The sequence below is a fragment of the Trachypithecus francoisi genome, unplaced genomic scaffold (assembly GCF_009764315.1).
Source record: "Trachypithecus francoisi isolate TF-2019V2 unplaced genomic scaffold, Tfra_2.0 Lachesis_group5, whole genome shotgun sequence".
Taxonomy (NCBI): Eukaryota; Metazoa; Chordata; class Mammalia; order Primates; family Cercopithecidae; genus Trachypithecus; species Trachypithecus francoisi.
Window position 1 is genome coordinate 82,703,561 of NW_022681470.1, and position 13,048 is coordinate 82,716,608.

Consider the following 13,048-nt stretch of genomic DNA (forward strand, 5'->3'; position numbering starts at 1 on the left):
AAAATAACCAGTTAATATCATAATGACAGGATCAAGTTCACACATAACAATATTAACCTTAAATGTAAATGGACTAAATGCTCCAATTAAAAGACACAGACTGGCAAACTGGATAAAGAGTCAAGACCATCAGTCTGCTGTATTCAGGAGACCCATCTCACATGCAGAGACATACATAGGCTCAAAATAAAGGGATGGAGAAAGATCTACCAAGCAAATGGAGAACAAAAAAAAGCAGGGGTTGCAATCCTAGTCTCTGATAAAACAGACTTTAAACCATCAAAGATCAAAAGAGACAAAGAAGGCCATTACATAATGGTAAAGGGATCAATTCAACAGGAAGAGCTAACTCTCCTAATATATATGCACCCAATACAGGAGCACCCAGATTCATAAAGCAAGTCCTTAGAGACCTACAAAGAGACTTAGACTCCCATACAATAATAATGGGAGATTTCAACACTCCACTGTCAACATTAGACAGATCAACGAGACAGAAAGTTAACAAGGATATCCAGGAATTGAACTCATCTCTGCACCAAGCGGACCTAATAGACATCTATAGAACTCTCCACCCCAAATCAACAGAATATACATTCTTCTCAGCACCACATCGCACTTATTCCAAAATTGACCACAGAATTGGAAGTAAAGCACTCCTCAGCAAATGTACAAGAACAGAAATTATAACAAACTGTCTCTCAGACCACAGTGCAATCAAACGAGAACTCAGGACTAAGAAACTCAATCAAAACCGCCAACTACATGGAAACTGAATAACTGCTCCTGAATGACTACTGGGTACATAACGAAATGAAAGCAGAAATAAAGATGTTCTTTGAAACCAATGAGAACAAAGATACAACATACCAGAATCTCTGGGACACATTTAAAGCAGTGTGTAGAGGGAAATTTATAGCACTAAATGCCCACAAGAGAAAGCAGGAAAGATCTAAAATTGACACTTTAACATCACAATTAAAAGAACTAGAGAGGCAAGAGCAAACACATTCAAAAGCTAGCAGAAGGCAAGAAATAACTAAGATCAGAGCAGAACTGAAGGAGATAGAGACACAAAAAACCCTCCAAAAAATCAATGAATCCAGGAGTTGCTTTTTTGAAAAGATCAACAAAATTGACAGACCGCTAGCAAGACTAATAAAGAAGAAAAGAGAGAGGAATCAAATAGACGCAATAAAAAATGATAAAGGGGATATCACCACCGACCCCACAGAAATACAAACAACCATCAGAGAATACTATAAATGCCTCTACGCAAATCGACTAGAAAATCTAGAAGAAATGGATAATTTCCTGGACACTTACACTCTCCCAAGACTGAACCAGGAAGAAGTTGAATCCCTGAATAGACCAATAACAGGCTCTGAAATTGAGGCAACAATTCATAGCCTACCCACCAAAAAAAGTCCAGGACCAGATGGATTCACAGCTGAATTCTACCAGAGGTACAAGGAGGAGCTGGTACCATTCCTTCTGAAACTATTCCAATCAATAGAAAAAGAGGGAATCCTCCCTAACTCATTTGATGAGGCCAACATCATCCTGATACCAAAGCCTGGCAGAGACACAACAAAAAAAGAGAATTTTAGACAATATCCCTGATGAACATCGATGCAAAAATTCTCAATAAAATACTGGCAAACCGGATTCAGCAGCACATCAAAAAGCTTATCCACCATGATCAAGTGGGCTTCATCCCTGGGATGCAAGGCTGGTTCAACATTCGCAAATCAATAAATGTAATCCAGCATATAAACAGAACCAAAGACAAGAACCACATGATTATCTCAATAGATGCAGAAAAGGCTTTTGACAAAATTCAACAGCCCTTTATGCTAAAAACGCTCAATAAATTCGGTATTGATGGAACGTACCTCAAAATAATAAGACCTATTTACGACAAACCCACAGCTAATATCATACTGAATGGGCAAAAACTGGAAAAATTCCCTTTGAAAACTGGCACAAGACAGGGATGCCCTCTCTCACCACTCCTATTCAACATAGTGTTGGAAATTCTGGCTAGGGCAATCAGGCAAGAGAAAGAAATCAAGGGTATCCAGTTAGGAAAAGAAGAAGTCAAATTGTCCCTGTTTGCAGATGACATGATTGTATATTTAGAAAAACCCATCGTCTCAGCCCAAAATCTCCTTAAGCTGATAAGCAACTTCAGCAAAGTCTCAGGATACAAAATTAATGTGCAAAAATCACAAGCATTCTTATACACCAGTAACAGACAAGCAGAGAGCCAAGTCAGGAATGAACTTCCATTCACAATTGCTTCAAAGAGAATAAAATACCTAGGAATCCAGCTTACAAGGGATGTAAGGACCTCTTCAAGGAGAACTACAAACCACTGCTCAGTGAAATCAAAGAGGACACAAACAAATGGAAGAACATACCATGCTCATGGATAGGAAGAATCAATATCGTGAAAATGGCCATACTGCCCAAGGTGATTTATAGATTCAATGCCATCCCCATCAAGCTACCAATGACTTTCTTCACAGAATTGGAAAAAACTGCTTTAAAGTTCATATGGAACCAAAAAGAGCCCGCATTGCCAAGATAATCCTAGGTCAAAAGGACAAAGCTGGAGGCGTCACGCTACCTGACTTTAAACTATACTACAAGCCTACAGTAACCAAAACAGCATGGTACTGGTACCACAACAGAGAATAGACCAGTGGAACAGAACAGAGTCCTCAGAAATAATACCACACATCTACAGCCATCTGATCTTTGACAAACCTGACAAAAACAAGAAATGGGGAAAGGATTCCCTATTTAATAAATGGTGCTGGGAAAATTGGCTAGCCACAAGTAGAAAGCTGAAACTGGATCCTTTCCTTACCCCTTATACGAAAATTAATTGAAGACAGATTAGAGACTTAAATGTTAGACCTAATACCATAAAAACCCTAGAAGAAAATCTAGGTAGTACCATTCAGGACATAGGCATGGGCAAGGACTTCATGTCTAAAACACCAAAAGCAACGGCAGCAAAAGCCAAAATTGACACATGGGATCTAATTAAACTAAAGAGCTTTTGCACAGCTAAAGAAACTACCATCAGAGTGAACAGGCAACCTACAGAATGGGAGAAAATTTTTGCAACCTACTCATCTGACAAAGGGCTAATATCCAGAATCTACAAAGAACTCAAAGAAATATACAAGAAAAAAAAAAAAACAACCCCATCAAAAAGTGGGGAAAGGATATGAACAGACATTTCTCAAAAGAAGACATCCATACAGCCAACAGACACATGAAAAAATGCTCGTCATCACTCGCCATCAGAGAAATGCAAATCAAAACCACAATGAGATACCATCTCACACCAGTTAGAATGGCAATCATTAAGAAGTCAGGAAACAGTAGATGTTGGAGAGGATGTGGAGAAATAGGAACACTTTTACACTGTTGGTGGGATTGTAAACTAGTTCAACCATTATGGAAAACAGTATGGCGATTCCTCAAGGATCTAGAACTAGATGTACCATATGACCCAGCCATCCCACTACTGGGTATATACCCAAAGGATTATAAATTACTCTACTACAAAGACACATGCACACGTCTGTTTATTGCGGCACTATTCACAATAGCAAAGACTTGGAATCAACCCAAATGTCCATCTGTGACAGACTGGATTAAGAAAATGTGGCACATATACACCATGGAATACTATGCAGCCATCAAAAAGGATGAGTTTGCGTCCTTTGTAGGGACATGGATGCAGCTGGAAACCATCATTCTTAGCAAACTATCACAAGAAGAGAAAACCAAACACCGCATGTTCTCACTCATAGGTGGGAACTGAACAATGAGATCACTTGGACTCGGGAAGGGGAACATCACACACTGGGGCCTATCATGGGGAGGGGGGAGGAGGGAGGGATTGCATTGGGGAGTTATACATGATATAAACGTTATGCACATGTACCCTAGAACTTAAAGTATAATAAAAAATAAAAAAAGAAAAAAAAAATATCAGAACCTGCTATTGGTCTACTCAGGGATAGAACTTCTTCCTGGTTTAGTCTGGGAGAGTGTAAGGTCCAGGAAATTATCCATTGCTTCTAGATTTTCTAGTTGATTTGCGTAGAGGTGTTTATAGTATTCTCTGATGGTAGTTTGTATTTCTGTGGGGTCGGTGGTCATATCCCCTTAATCATTTTTTATTGTGTCTATTTGATTCCTCTCTCTTTTCTTCTACATTATTCTTGCTAGTGGTCTGTCAATTTTGTTGATCTTTTCAAAAAACCAACTCCTGGATTCATTGATTTTTTGGAGGGTTTTTTGTGTCTCTATCTCCTTCAGTTCTGCTCTGATCTTAGTTATTTCTTGCCTTCTGCTAGCTTTTGAATGTGTTTGCTCTTGCCTCTCTAGTTCTTTTAATTGTGATGTTAGAGTGTCCATTTTAGATCTTTCCTGCTTTCTCTTGTGGGCATTTAGTGCCATAAATTTCCCTCTCCACACTGCTTTAAATGTGTCCCAGAGATTCTGGTATGTTGTATCTTTGTTCTCATTGGTTTCAAAGAACATCTTTATTTCTGCCTTCATTTTGTTATATACCCAGTAGTCATTCAGGAGCAGGTTGTTCAGTTTCCATGTAATTCAGCGGTTTTGATTGAGTTTCTTAGTCCTGAGTTCTCGTTTGATTGCACTGTGGTCTGAGAGACAGTTTGTTATAATTTCTGTTCTTGTACATTTTCTGAGGCATGCTTTACTTCCAATTCTGTGGTCAATTTTGGAATAAGTGCGGTGTGGTGCTGAGAAGAATGTATATTCTGTTGATTTGGGGTGGAGAGTTCTATAGATGTCTATTAGGTCCGCTTGGTGCAGAGAGGAGTTCAATTCCTGGATATCCTTGTTAACTTTCTGTCTCGTTGATCTGTCTGATGTTGACAGTGGAGTGTTGAAGTCTCCCATTATTATTGTATGGGAGTCTAAGTCTCTTTGTAAGTCTCTAAGGACTTGCTTTATGAATCTGGGTGCTCCTGTATTGGGTGCATATATATTTAGGAGAGTTAGCTCTTCCTGTTGAATTGATCCCTTTACCATTATGTAATGGCCTTCTTTGTCTCTTTTGATCTTTGATGGTTTAAAGTCTGTTTTATCAGAGACTAGGATGGCAACCCCTGCTTTTTTTGTTCTCCATTTGCTTGGGAGATCTTCCTCCATCCCTTTATTTTGAGCCTATGTATGTCTCTGCATGTGAGATGGGTCTCCTGAATACAGCAGACTGATGGGTCTTGACTCTTTATCCAGTTTGCCAGTCTGTGTCTTTTAATTGGAGCATTTAGTCCATTGACATTTAAGGTTCATATTGTTATGTGTGAACTTGATCCTGCCATTGTGATATTAACTGGTTATTTTGCTCATTACTTGATGCAGTTTCTTCCTAGCCTCGATGGTCTTTACATTTTGGCATGTTTTTGCAATGGCTGGTACCGGTTGTTCCTTTCCATGTTTCGGGCTTCCTTCAGGGTGTCTTGTAAGGCAGGCCTGGTGGTGACAAAATCTCTAAGCATTTGCTTATCTGTAAAGGATTTTATTTCTCCTTCACCGATGAAACTTAGTTTGGCTGGATATGAAATTCTGGGTTGAAAATTCTTTTCTTTAAGAACGTTGAATATTGGCCCCCACTCTCTTCTGGCTTGGAGAGTTTCTGCCGAGAGATCTGCTGTTAGTCTGATGGGCTTCCCTTTGTGGGTAACCCGACCTTTCTCTCTGGCTGCCCTTAAGATTTTTTCCTTCATTTCAACTTTGGTGAATCTGGCAGTTATGTGTCTTGGAGTTGCTCTTCTCAAGAAGTATCTTTGTGGTGTTCTCTGTATTTCCTGAATTTGAACGTTGGCCTGCCCTACTAGGTTGGGGAAGTTCTCCTGGATGGTATCCTGAAGAGTGTTTTCCAACTTGGTTCCATTTTCCCCCTCACTTTCAGGCACCCCAATCAGACGTAGATTTGGTCTTTTTACATAATCCCATACTTCTTGCAGGCTTTGTTCATTTCTTTGTCTTCTTTTTTCTTTGGGTTTCTCTTCTCGCTTCATTTCATTCATTTGATCCTCAATCGCTGATACTCTTTCTTCCAGTTGATCGAGTCCGTTACTGAAGCTTGTGCATTTGTCACATATTTCTTGTGTCATGGTTTTCATGTCTGTCATTTCGTTTATGACCTTCTCTGCATTAATTAGTCTAGCTCTCAATTTTTCCATTCTTTTTTCAAGATTTTTAGTTTCTTTGCGCTGGACACGTAATTCCTGCTTTAGCTCTGAGAAGTTTGATGGACTGAAGCCTTCTTCTCTCATCTCGTCAAAGTCATTCTCTGACCAGCTTTGATCCGTTGCTGGCGATGGGCTGCGCTCCTTTGCATGGGGAGATGCGCTCTTACTTTTTGAATTTCCAGCTTTTCTGCCCTGCTTTTTCCCCATCTTTGTGGTTTTATCTTTCTCTGGTCTTTGATGATGGTGATGTACTGTTGGGGTTTTGGTATAGGTGTCCTTCCTGTTTGATAGTTTTCCTTCTGACTGTCAGGACCCTCAGCTGTAGGTCTGTTGGAAATTGCTTGAGGTCCACTCCAGACCCTGTTTGCCTGGGTATCAGCATCAGAGGTTGCAGAAGATAGAGTATTGCTGAACAGTGAGTGTACCTGTCTCATTCTTACTTTGGAAGCTTCCTCTCAGGGGTTTACTCCACCCTGTGAGGTGTGGGGTGTCAGACTGCCCCTTGTGGGGGATGTCTCCCAGTTAGGCTACTCAGGGGTCAGGGACCCACTTGAGCAGGCATTCTGTCCATTCTCAGATCTCAACCTCCGTGTTGGGAGATCCACTGCTCTCTTCAAAGCTGTCAGACAGAGATGTTTGCATCTGCAGAGGTTCTGCTGCCTCTTTGTTGTTGTTGTTGTTTTTATCTGTGACCTGTTCCCAGAGGTGGAGTCTACAGAGACAGGCAGGTTTCCTTGAGCTGCTGTCAGCTCCACCCAGTTCGAACTTCCCCGCAGCCTGGGACCCTCCCGGCCAGGTGTGGGATATGTTCTCCTGGGGTGCCCGTTTGCTTAAATCACAATATTGGGGTGGGAGTTACCCGATTTTCCAGGTGTTGTGTGTCTCAGTTCCCCTGGCTACGAAAAGGGATTCCCTTCCCCCTTGCACTTCCCAGGTGAGGCGATGCCTCGCCCTGCTTCAGCTCTCGCTGGTTGGGCTGCAGCAGCTGACCAGCACCGATTGTCCGGCACTCCCTAGTGAGATGACCCCAGTACCTCAGTTGAAAATGCAGAAATCACCAGTCTTCTGTGTTGCTCATGCTGGGAGTTGAAGACTGGAGCTGTTCCTTTTCGGCCATCTTGTGCCACCCCAGAATATAGTTTTATTTAATAACCCTTTGAGCGGAGCAAGATGGTGCTCACAGCAGCTCAAGCAAACCTGCCTGTCCCTGTAGACTCCACTTCTGGGGACAGGACACAGCTAAAAAAGAACAACAACAAAAAGGCAGCAAAACCTCTGCAGACGCAAACAACTCTGTCTGACAGCCTTGAAGAGAGCAGTGAATCTCCCAACATGGAGGTTGAGATCTGAGAACGGACAGACTGCCTGCTCAAGTGGGTCCCTGACCCCTGAGTAGCCTAACTGGGAGACATCCCTCACTAGGGGCAGTCTGACACCCCACACCTCACAGGGTGGAGTACACCCCTGAGAGGAAGCTTCCAAAGGAAGAATCAGACAGGTACACTTGCTGTTCAGCAATATTCTATCTTCTGCAACCTCTGCTGCTGTTACCCAGGCAAACAGGGTCTGGAGTGGACCTCACAACAATCTCCAACAGACCTACAGCTGAGGATCCTGACTGTTAGAAGGAAAACTATCAAACAGAAAGACACCTATACAAAAACCCCATCAGTACGTCACCATCATCAAAGACCAGAGACAGATAAAACCACAAAGATGGGGAAAAAGCAGGGCAGAAAAGCTGGAAATTCAAAAAATAAGAGCACATCTCCCCGTGCAAAGGAGCGCAGCCCATCGCCAGCAACGGATCAAAGCTGGTCAGAGAATGACTTTGACGAGATGAGAGAAGAAGGCTTCAGCCCATCAAACTTCTCAGAGCTAAAGGAGGAATTACGTACCCAGCGCAAAGAAACTAAAAATCTTGAAAAAAGAGTGGAAGAATTGACCGCTAGACTAATTAATGCAGAGAAGGTCATAAACGAAATGACAGACATGAAAACCATGACACAAGAAATACGTGACAAATGCACAAGCTTCAGTAACGGACTCGATCAACTGGAAGAAAGAGTATCAGCGATTGAGGATCAAATGAATGAAATGAAGCGAGAAGAGAAACCAAAAGAAAAAAGAAGACAAAGAAATGAACAAAGCCTGCAAGAAGTATGGGATTATGTAAAAAGACCAAATCTACGTCTGATTGGGGTGCCTGAAAGTGAGGGGGAAAATGGAACCAAGTTGGAAAACACTCTTCAGGATATCATCCAGGAGAACTTCCCCAACCTAGTAGGGCAGCCAACGTTCAATTCAGGAAATACAGAGAACATCAAAAAGATACTCCTTGAGAAGAGCAACTCCAAGACACATAACTGCCAGATTCACCAAAGTTGAAATGAAGGAAAAATCTTAAGGGCAGCCAGAGAGAAAGGTCGGGTTACCCACAAAGGGAAGCCCATCAGACTAACAGCAGATCTCTCGGCAGAAACTCTCCAAGCCAGAAGAGAGTGGGGGCCAATATTCAACGTTCTTAAAGAAAAGAATTTTCAACCCAGAATTTCATATCCAGCCAAACTAAGTTTCATCGGTGAAGGAGAAATAAAATCCTTTACAGATAAGCAAATGCTTAGAGATTTTGTCACCACCAGGCCTGCCTTACAAGACACCCTGAAGGAAGCCCGAAACATGGAAAGGAACAACCGGTACCAGCCATTGCAAAAACATGCCAAAATGTAAAGACCATCGAGGCTAGGAAGAAACTGCATCAGCTAACGAGCAAAATAACCAGTGAATATCATAATGGCAGGATCAAGTTCACACATAACAATATGAACCTTAAATGTAAATGGACTAAATGCTCCAATTAAAAGATACAGACTGGCAAACTGGATAAAGAGTCAAGACCCATCAGTCTGCTGTATTCAGGAGACCCATCTCACATGCAGAGACATACATAGGCTCAAAATAAAGGGATGGAGGAAGATCTCCCAAGCAAATGGAGAACAAAAAAAAGCAGGGGTTGCCATCCTAGTCTCTGATAAAACAGACTTTAAACCATCAAAGATCAAAAGAGACAAAGAAGGCCATTACATAATGGTAAAGGGATCAATTCAACAGGAAGAGCTAACTCTCCTAAATATATATGCACCCAATACAGGAGCACCCAGATTCATAAAGCAAGTCCTTAGAGACTTACAAAGAGACTTAGACTCCCATACAATAATAATGGGAGACTTCAACACTCCACTGTCAACATCAGACAGATCAACGAGACAGAAAGTTAACAAGGATATCCAGGAATTGAACTCCTCTCTGCACCAAGCGGACCTAATAGACATCTATAGAACTCTCCACCCCAAATCAACAGAATATACATTCTTCTCAGCACCACACCGCACTTATTCCAAAATTGACCACATAATTGGAAGTAAAGCACTCCTCAGAAAATGTACAGAACAGAAATTATAACAAACTGTCTCTCAGACCACAGTGCAATCAAACGAGAACTCAGGACTAAGAAACTCAATCTAAACCGCTCAACTACATGGAACTGAACAACCTGCTCCTGAATGACTACTGGGTACATAACGAAATGAAAGCAGAAATAAAGATGTTCTTTGAAACCAATGAGAACAAAGATACAACATACCAGAATCTCTGGGACACATTTAAAGCAGTGTGGAGAGGGAAATTTATAGCACTAAATGCCCACAAGAGAAAGCAGGAAAGATCTAAAATGGACACTCTAACATCACAATTAAAAGAACTAGAGAGGCAAGAGCAAACACATTCAAAAGCTAGCAGAAGGCAAGAAAGAACTAAGATCAGAGCAGAACTGAAGGAGATAGAGACACAAAAAACACTCCAAAAAATCAATGAATCCAGGAGTTGGTTTTTTGAAAAGATCAACAAAATTGATAGACCACTAGCAAGAATAATGTAGAAGAAAAGAGAGAGGAATCAAATAGGCACAATAAAAAATGATAAAGGGGATATCACCACCGACCCCACAGAAATACAAACAACCATCAGAGAATACTACAAACACCTCTACGCAAATCAACTAGAAAATCTAGAAGAAATGGATAATTTCCTGGACACATACACCCTCCAAGACTAAACCAGGAAGAAGTTGAATCCCTGAATAGGCCAATAGCAGGCTCTGAAATTGAGGCAATAATTAATAGCCTACCCACCAAAAAAAGTCCAGGACCAGATGGATTCACAGCTGAATTCTACCAGAGGTACAAGGAGGAGCTGGTACTATTTCTTCTGAAACTATTCCAATCAATAGAAAAAGAGGGAATCCTCCCGAACTCATTTGATGAGGCCAACATCATCCTGATACCAAAGTCTGGCAGAGACACAACAAAAAAAGAGAATTTTAGACCAATATCCCTGATGAACATTGATGCAAAAATCCTCAATAAAATACAGGCAAACTGAATCCAGCAGCACATCAAAAAGCTTATCCACCATGATCAAGTGGGCTTCATCCCTGGGAGGCAAGGCTGGTTCAACATTCGCAAATCAATAAACGTAATCCAGCATATAAGCAGAACCAAAGACAAGAACCACATGATTATCTCAATAGATGCAGAAACGGCTTTTGACAATATTCAACAGCCCTTCATGCTAAAAACGCTCAATAAATTCGGTATTGATGGAACGTACCTCAAAATAACAAGAGCTATTTATGACAAACCCACAGCCAATATCATACTGAATGGGCAAAAACTGGAAAACTTCCTTTGAAAACTGGCACAAGACAGGGATGCCCTCTCTCACCACTCCTATTCAACATAGTGTTGGAAGTTCTGGCTAGGGCAATCAGGCAAGAGAAAGAAATCAAGGGTATCCAGTTAGGAAAAGAAGAAGTCAAATTGTCCCTGTTTGCAGATGACATGATTGTATATTTAGAAAACCCCATTGTCTCAGCCCAAAATCTCCTTAAGCTGATAAGCAACTTCAGCAAAGTCTCAGGATACAAAAATCAATGTGCAAAAATCACAAGCATTCTTATACACCAATATCAGACAAACATAGAGCCAAATCAGGAATGAACTTCCATTCACAATTGCTTCAAAGAGAATAAAATACCTAGGAATCCAACTTACATGGGATGTCAAGGACCTCTTCAAGGAGAACTACAAACCACTGCTCAGTGAAATAAAAGAGGACACAAACAAATGGAAGAACATACCATGCTCATGGATAGGAAGAATCAATATCATGAAAATGGCCATACTGCCCAAGGTTATTTATAGATTCAATGCCATCCCCATCAAGCTACCATGACTTTCTTCACAGAATTGGAAAAAACTGCTTTAAAGTTCATATGGAACCAAAAAAGAGCCCGCATTGCCAAGACAATCCTAACTCAAAAGGACAAAGCTAGAGGCGTCATGCTACCTGACTTCAAACTATACTACAAGGCTACAGTATCCAAAACAGCATGGTACTGGTACCAAAACAGAGATATAGACCAATGGAACAGAACAGAGTCCTCAGAAATAATACCACACATCAACAGCCATCTGACCTTTGACAAACCTGACAAAAAGAAGAAATGGGGAAAGGATTCCCTATTTAATAAATGGTGCTGGGAAATTGGCTAGCCATAAGTAGAAAGCTGAAACTGGATCCTTTCCTTACCCCTTATACGAAAATTAATTGAAGATGGATTAGAGACTTAAATGTTAGACCTAATACCATAAAAACCCTAGTAGAAAACCTAGGTAATACCATTCAGGACATAGGCATGGGCAAGGACTTCATGTCTAAAACACCAAAAGCAACGGCAGCAAAAGCCAAAATTGACAAATGGGATCTAATTAAACTAAAGAGCTTCTGTACAGCAAAAGAAACTACCATCAGAGTGAACAGGCAACCTAAAGAATGGTAGAAAATTTTTGCAATCTACTCATCAGACAAAGGGCTAGTATCCAGAATCTACAAAGAACTCAAACAAATATACAAAAAAAACAAACAACCCCATCAAAAAGTGGGCAAAGGATATTAACAGACATTTCTCAAAAGAAGACATTCATACAGTCAACAGACACATGAAAAAATGCTCATCATCACTCGCCATCAGAGAAATGCAAATCAAAACCACAATGAGATACCATGTCACACCAGTTAGAACGGCAATCATTAAAAAGTCAGGAAACAACAGGTGTTGGAGAGGATGTGGAGAAATAGGAACACTTTTACACTGTTGGTGGGATTTTAAACTAGTTCAACCATTATGGAAAACAGTATGGCAATTCCTCAAGGATCTAGAACTAGATGTACCATATGACCTAGCCATCCCACTACTGGGTATATACCCAAAGGATTATAAATCATGCTGCTATAAAGACACATGCACACGTATGTTTATTGCGGCACTATTCACAATAGCAAAGACTTGGAATCAACCCAAATGTCCATCAGTGACAGACTGAATTAAGAAAATGTGGGACATATCCACCGTGGAATACTATGCAGCTATAAAAAAGGATGAATTTGCATCCTTTGTAAGGACATGGATGCAGCTGGAAACCATCATTCTTAGCAAACTATCACAAGAACAGAAAACCAAACACCGCATGTTCTCACTCATAGGTGGGAACTGAACAATGAGATCACTTGGACTCAGGACGGGGAACATCACACACTGGGGCCTATCATGGGGAGGGGGGTGGGGAGAGGGATTGTACTGGGGAGTTATACATGATATAAATGATGAATTGATGGGTGCTGACGAGTTGATGGGTGCAGCACACCAACATGGCACAAGTATACATATGTAACAA

General features: G+C 41.0%; 1 protein-coding gene across 1 annotated transcript in view; it reads left to right on the forward strand.

The window, feature by feature from the left end:
- Positions 1-13,048, forward strand: part of DNAH14 (dynein axonemal heavy chain 14) — a 604,313-nt gene that overhangs the window by 431,717 nt on the left and 159,548 nt on the right. The window lies entirely within an intron of this gene.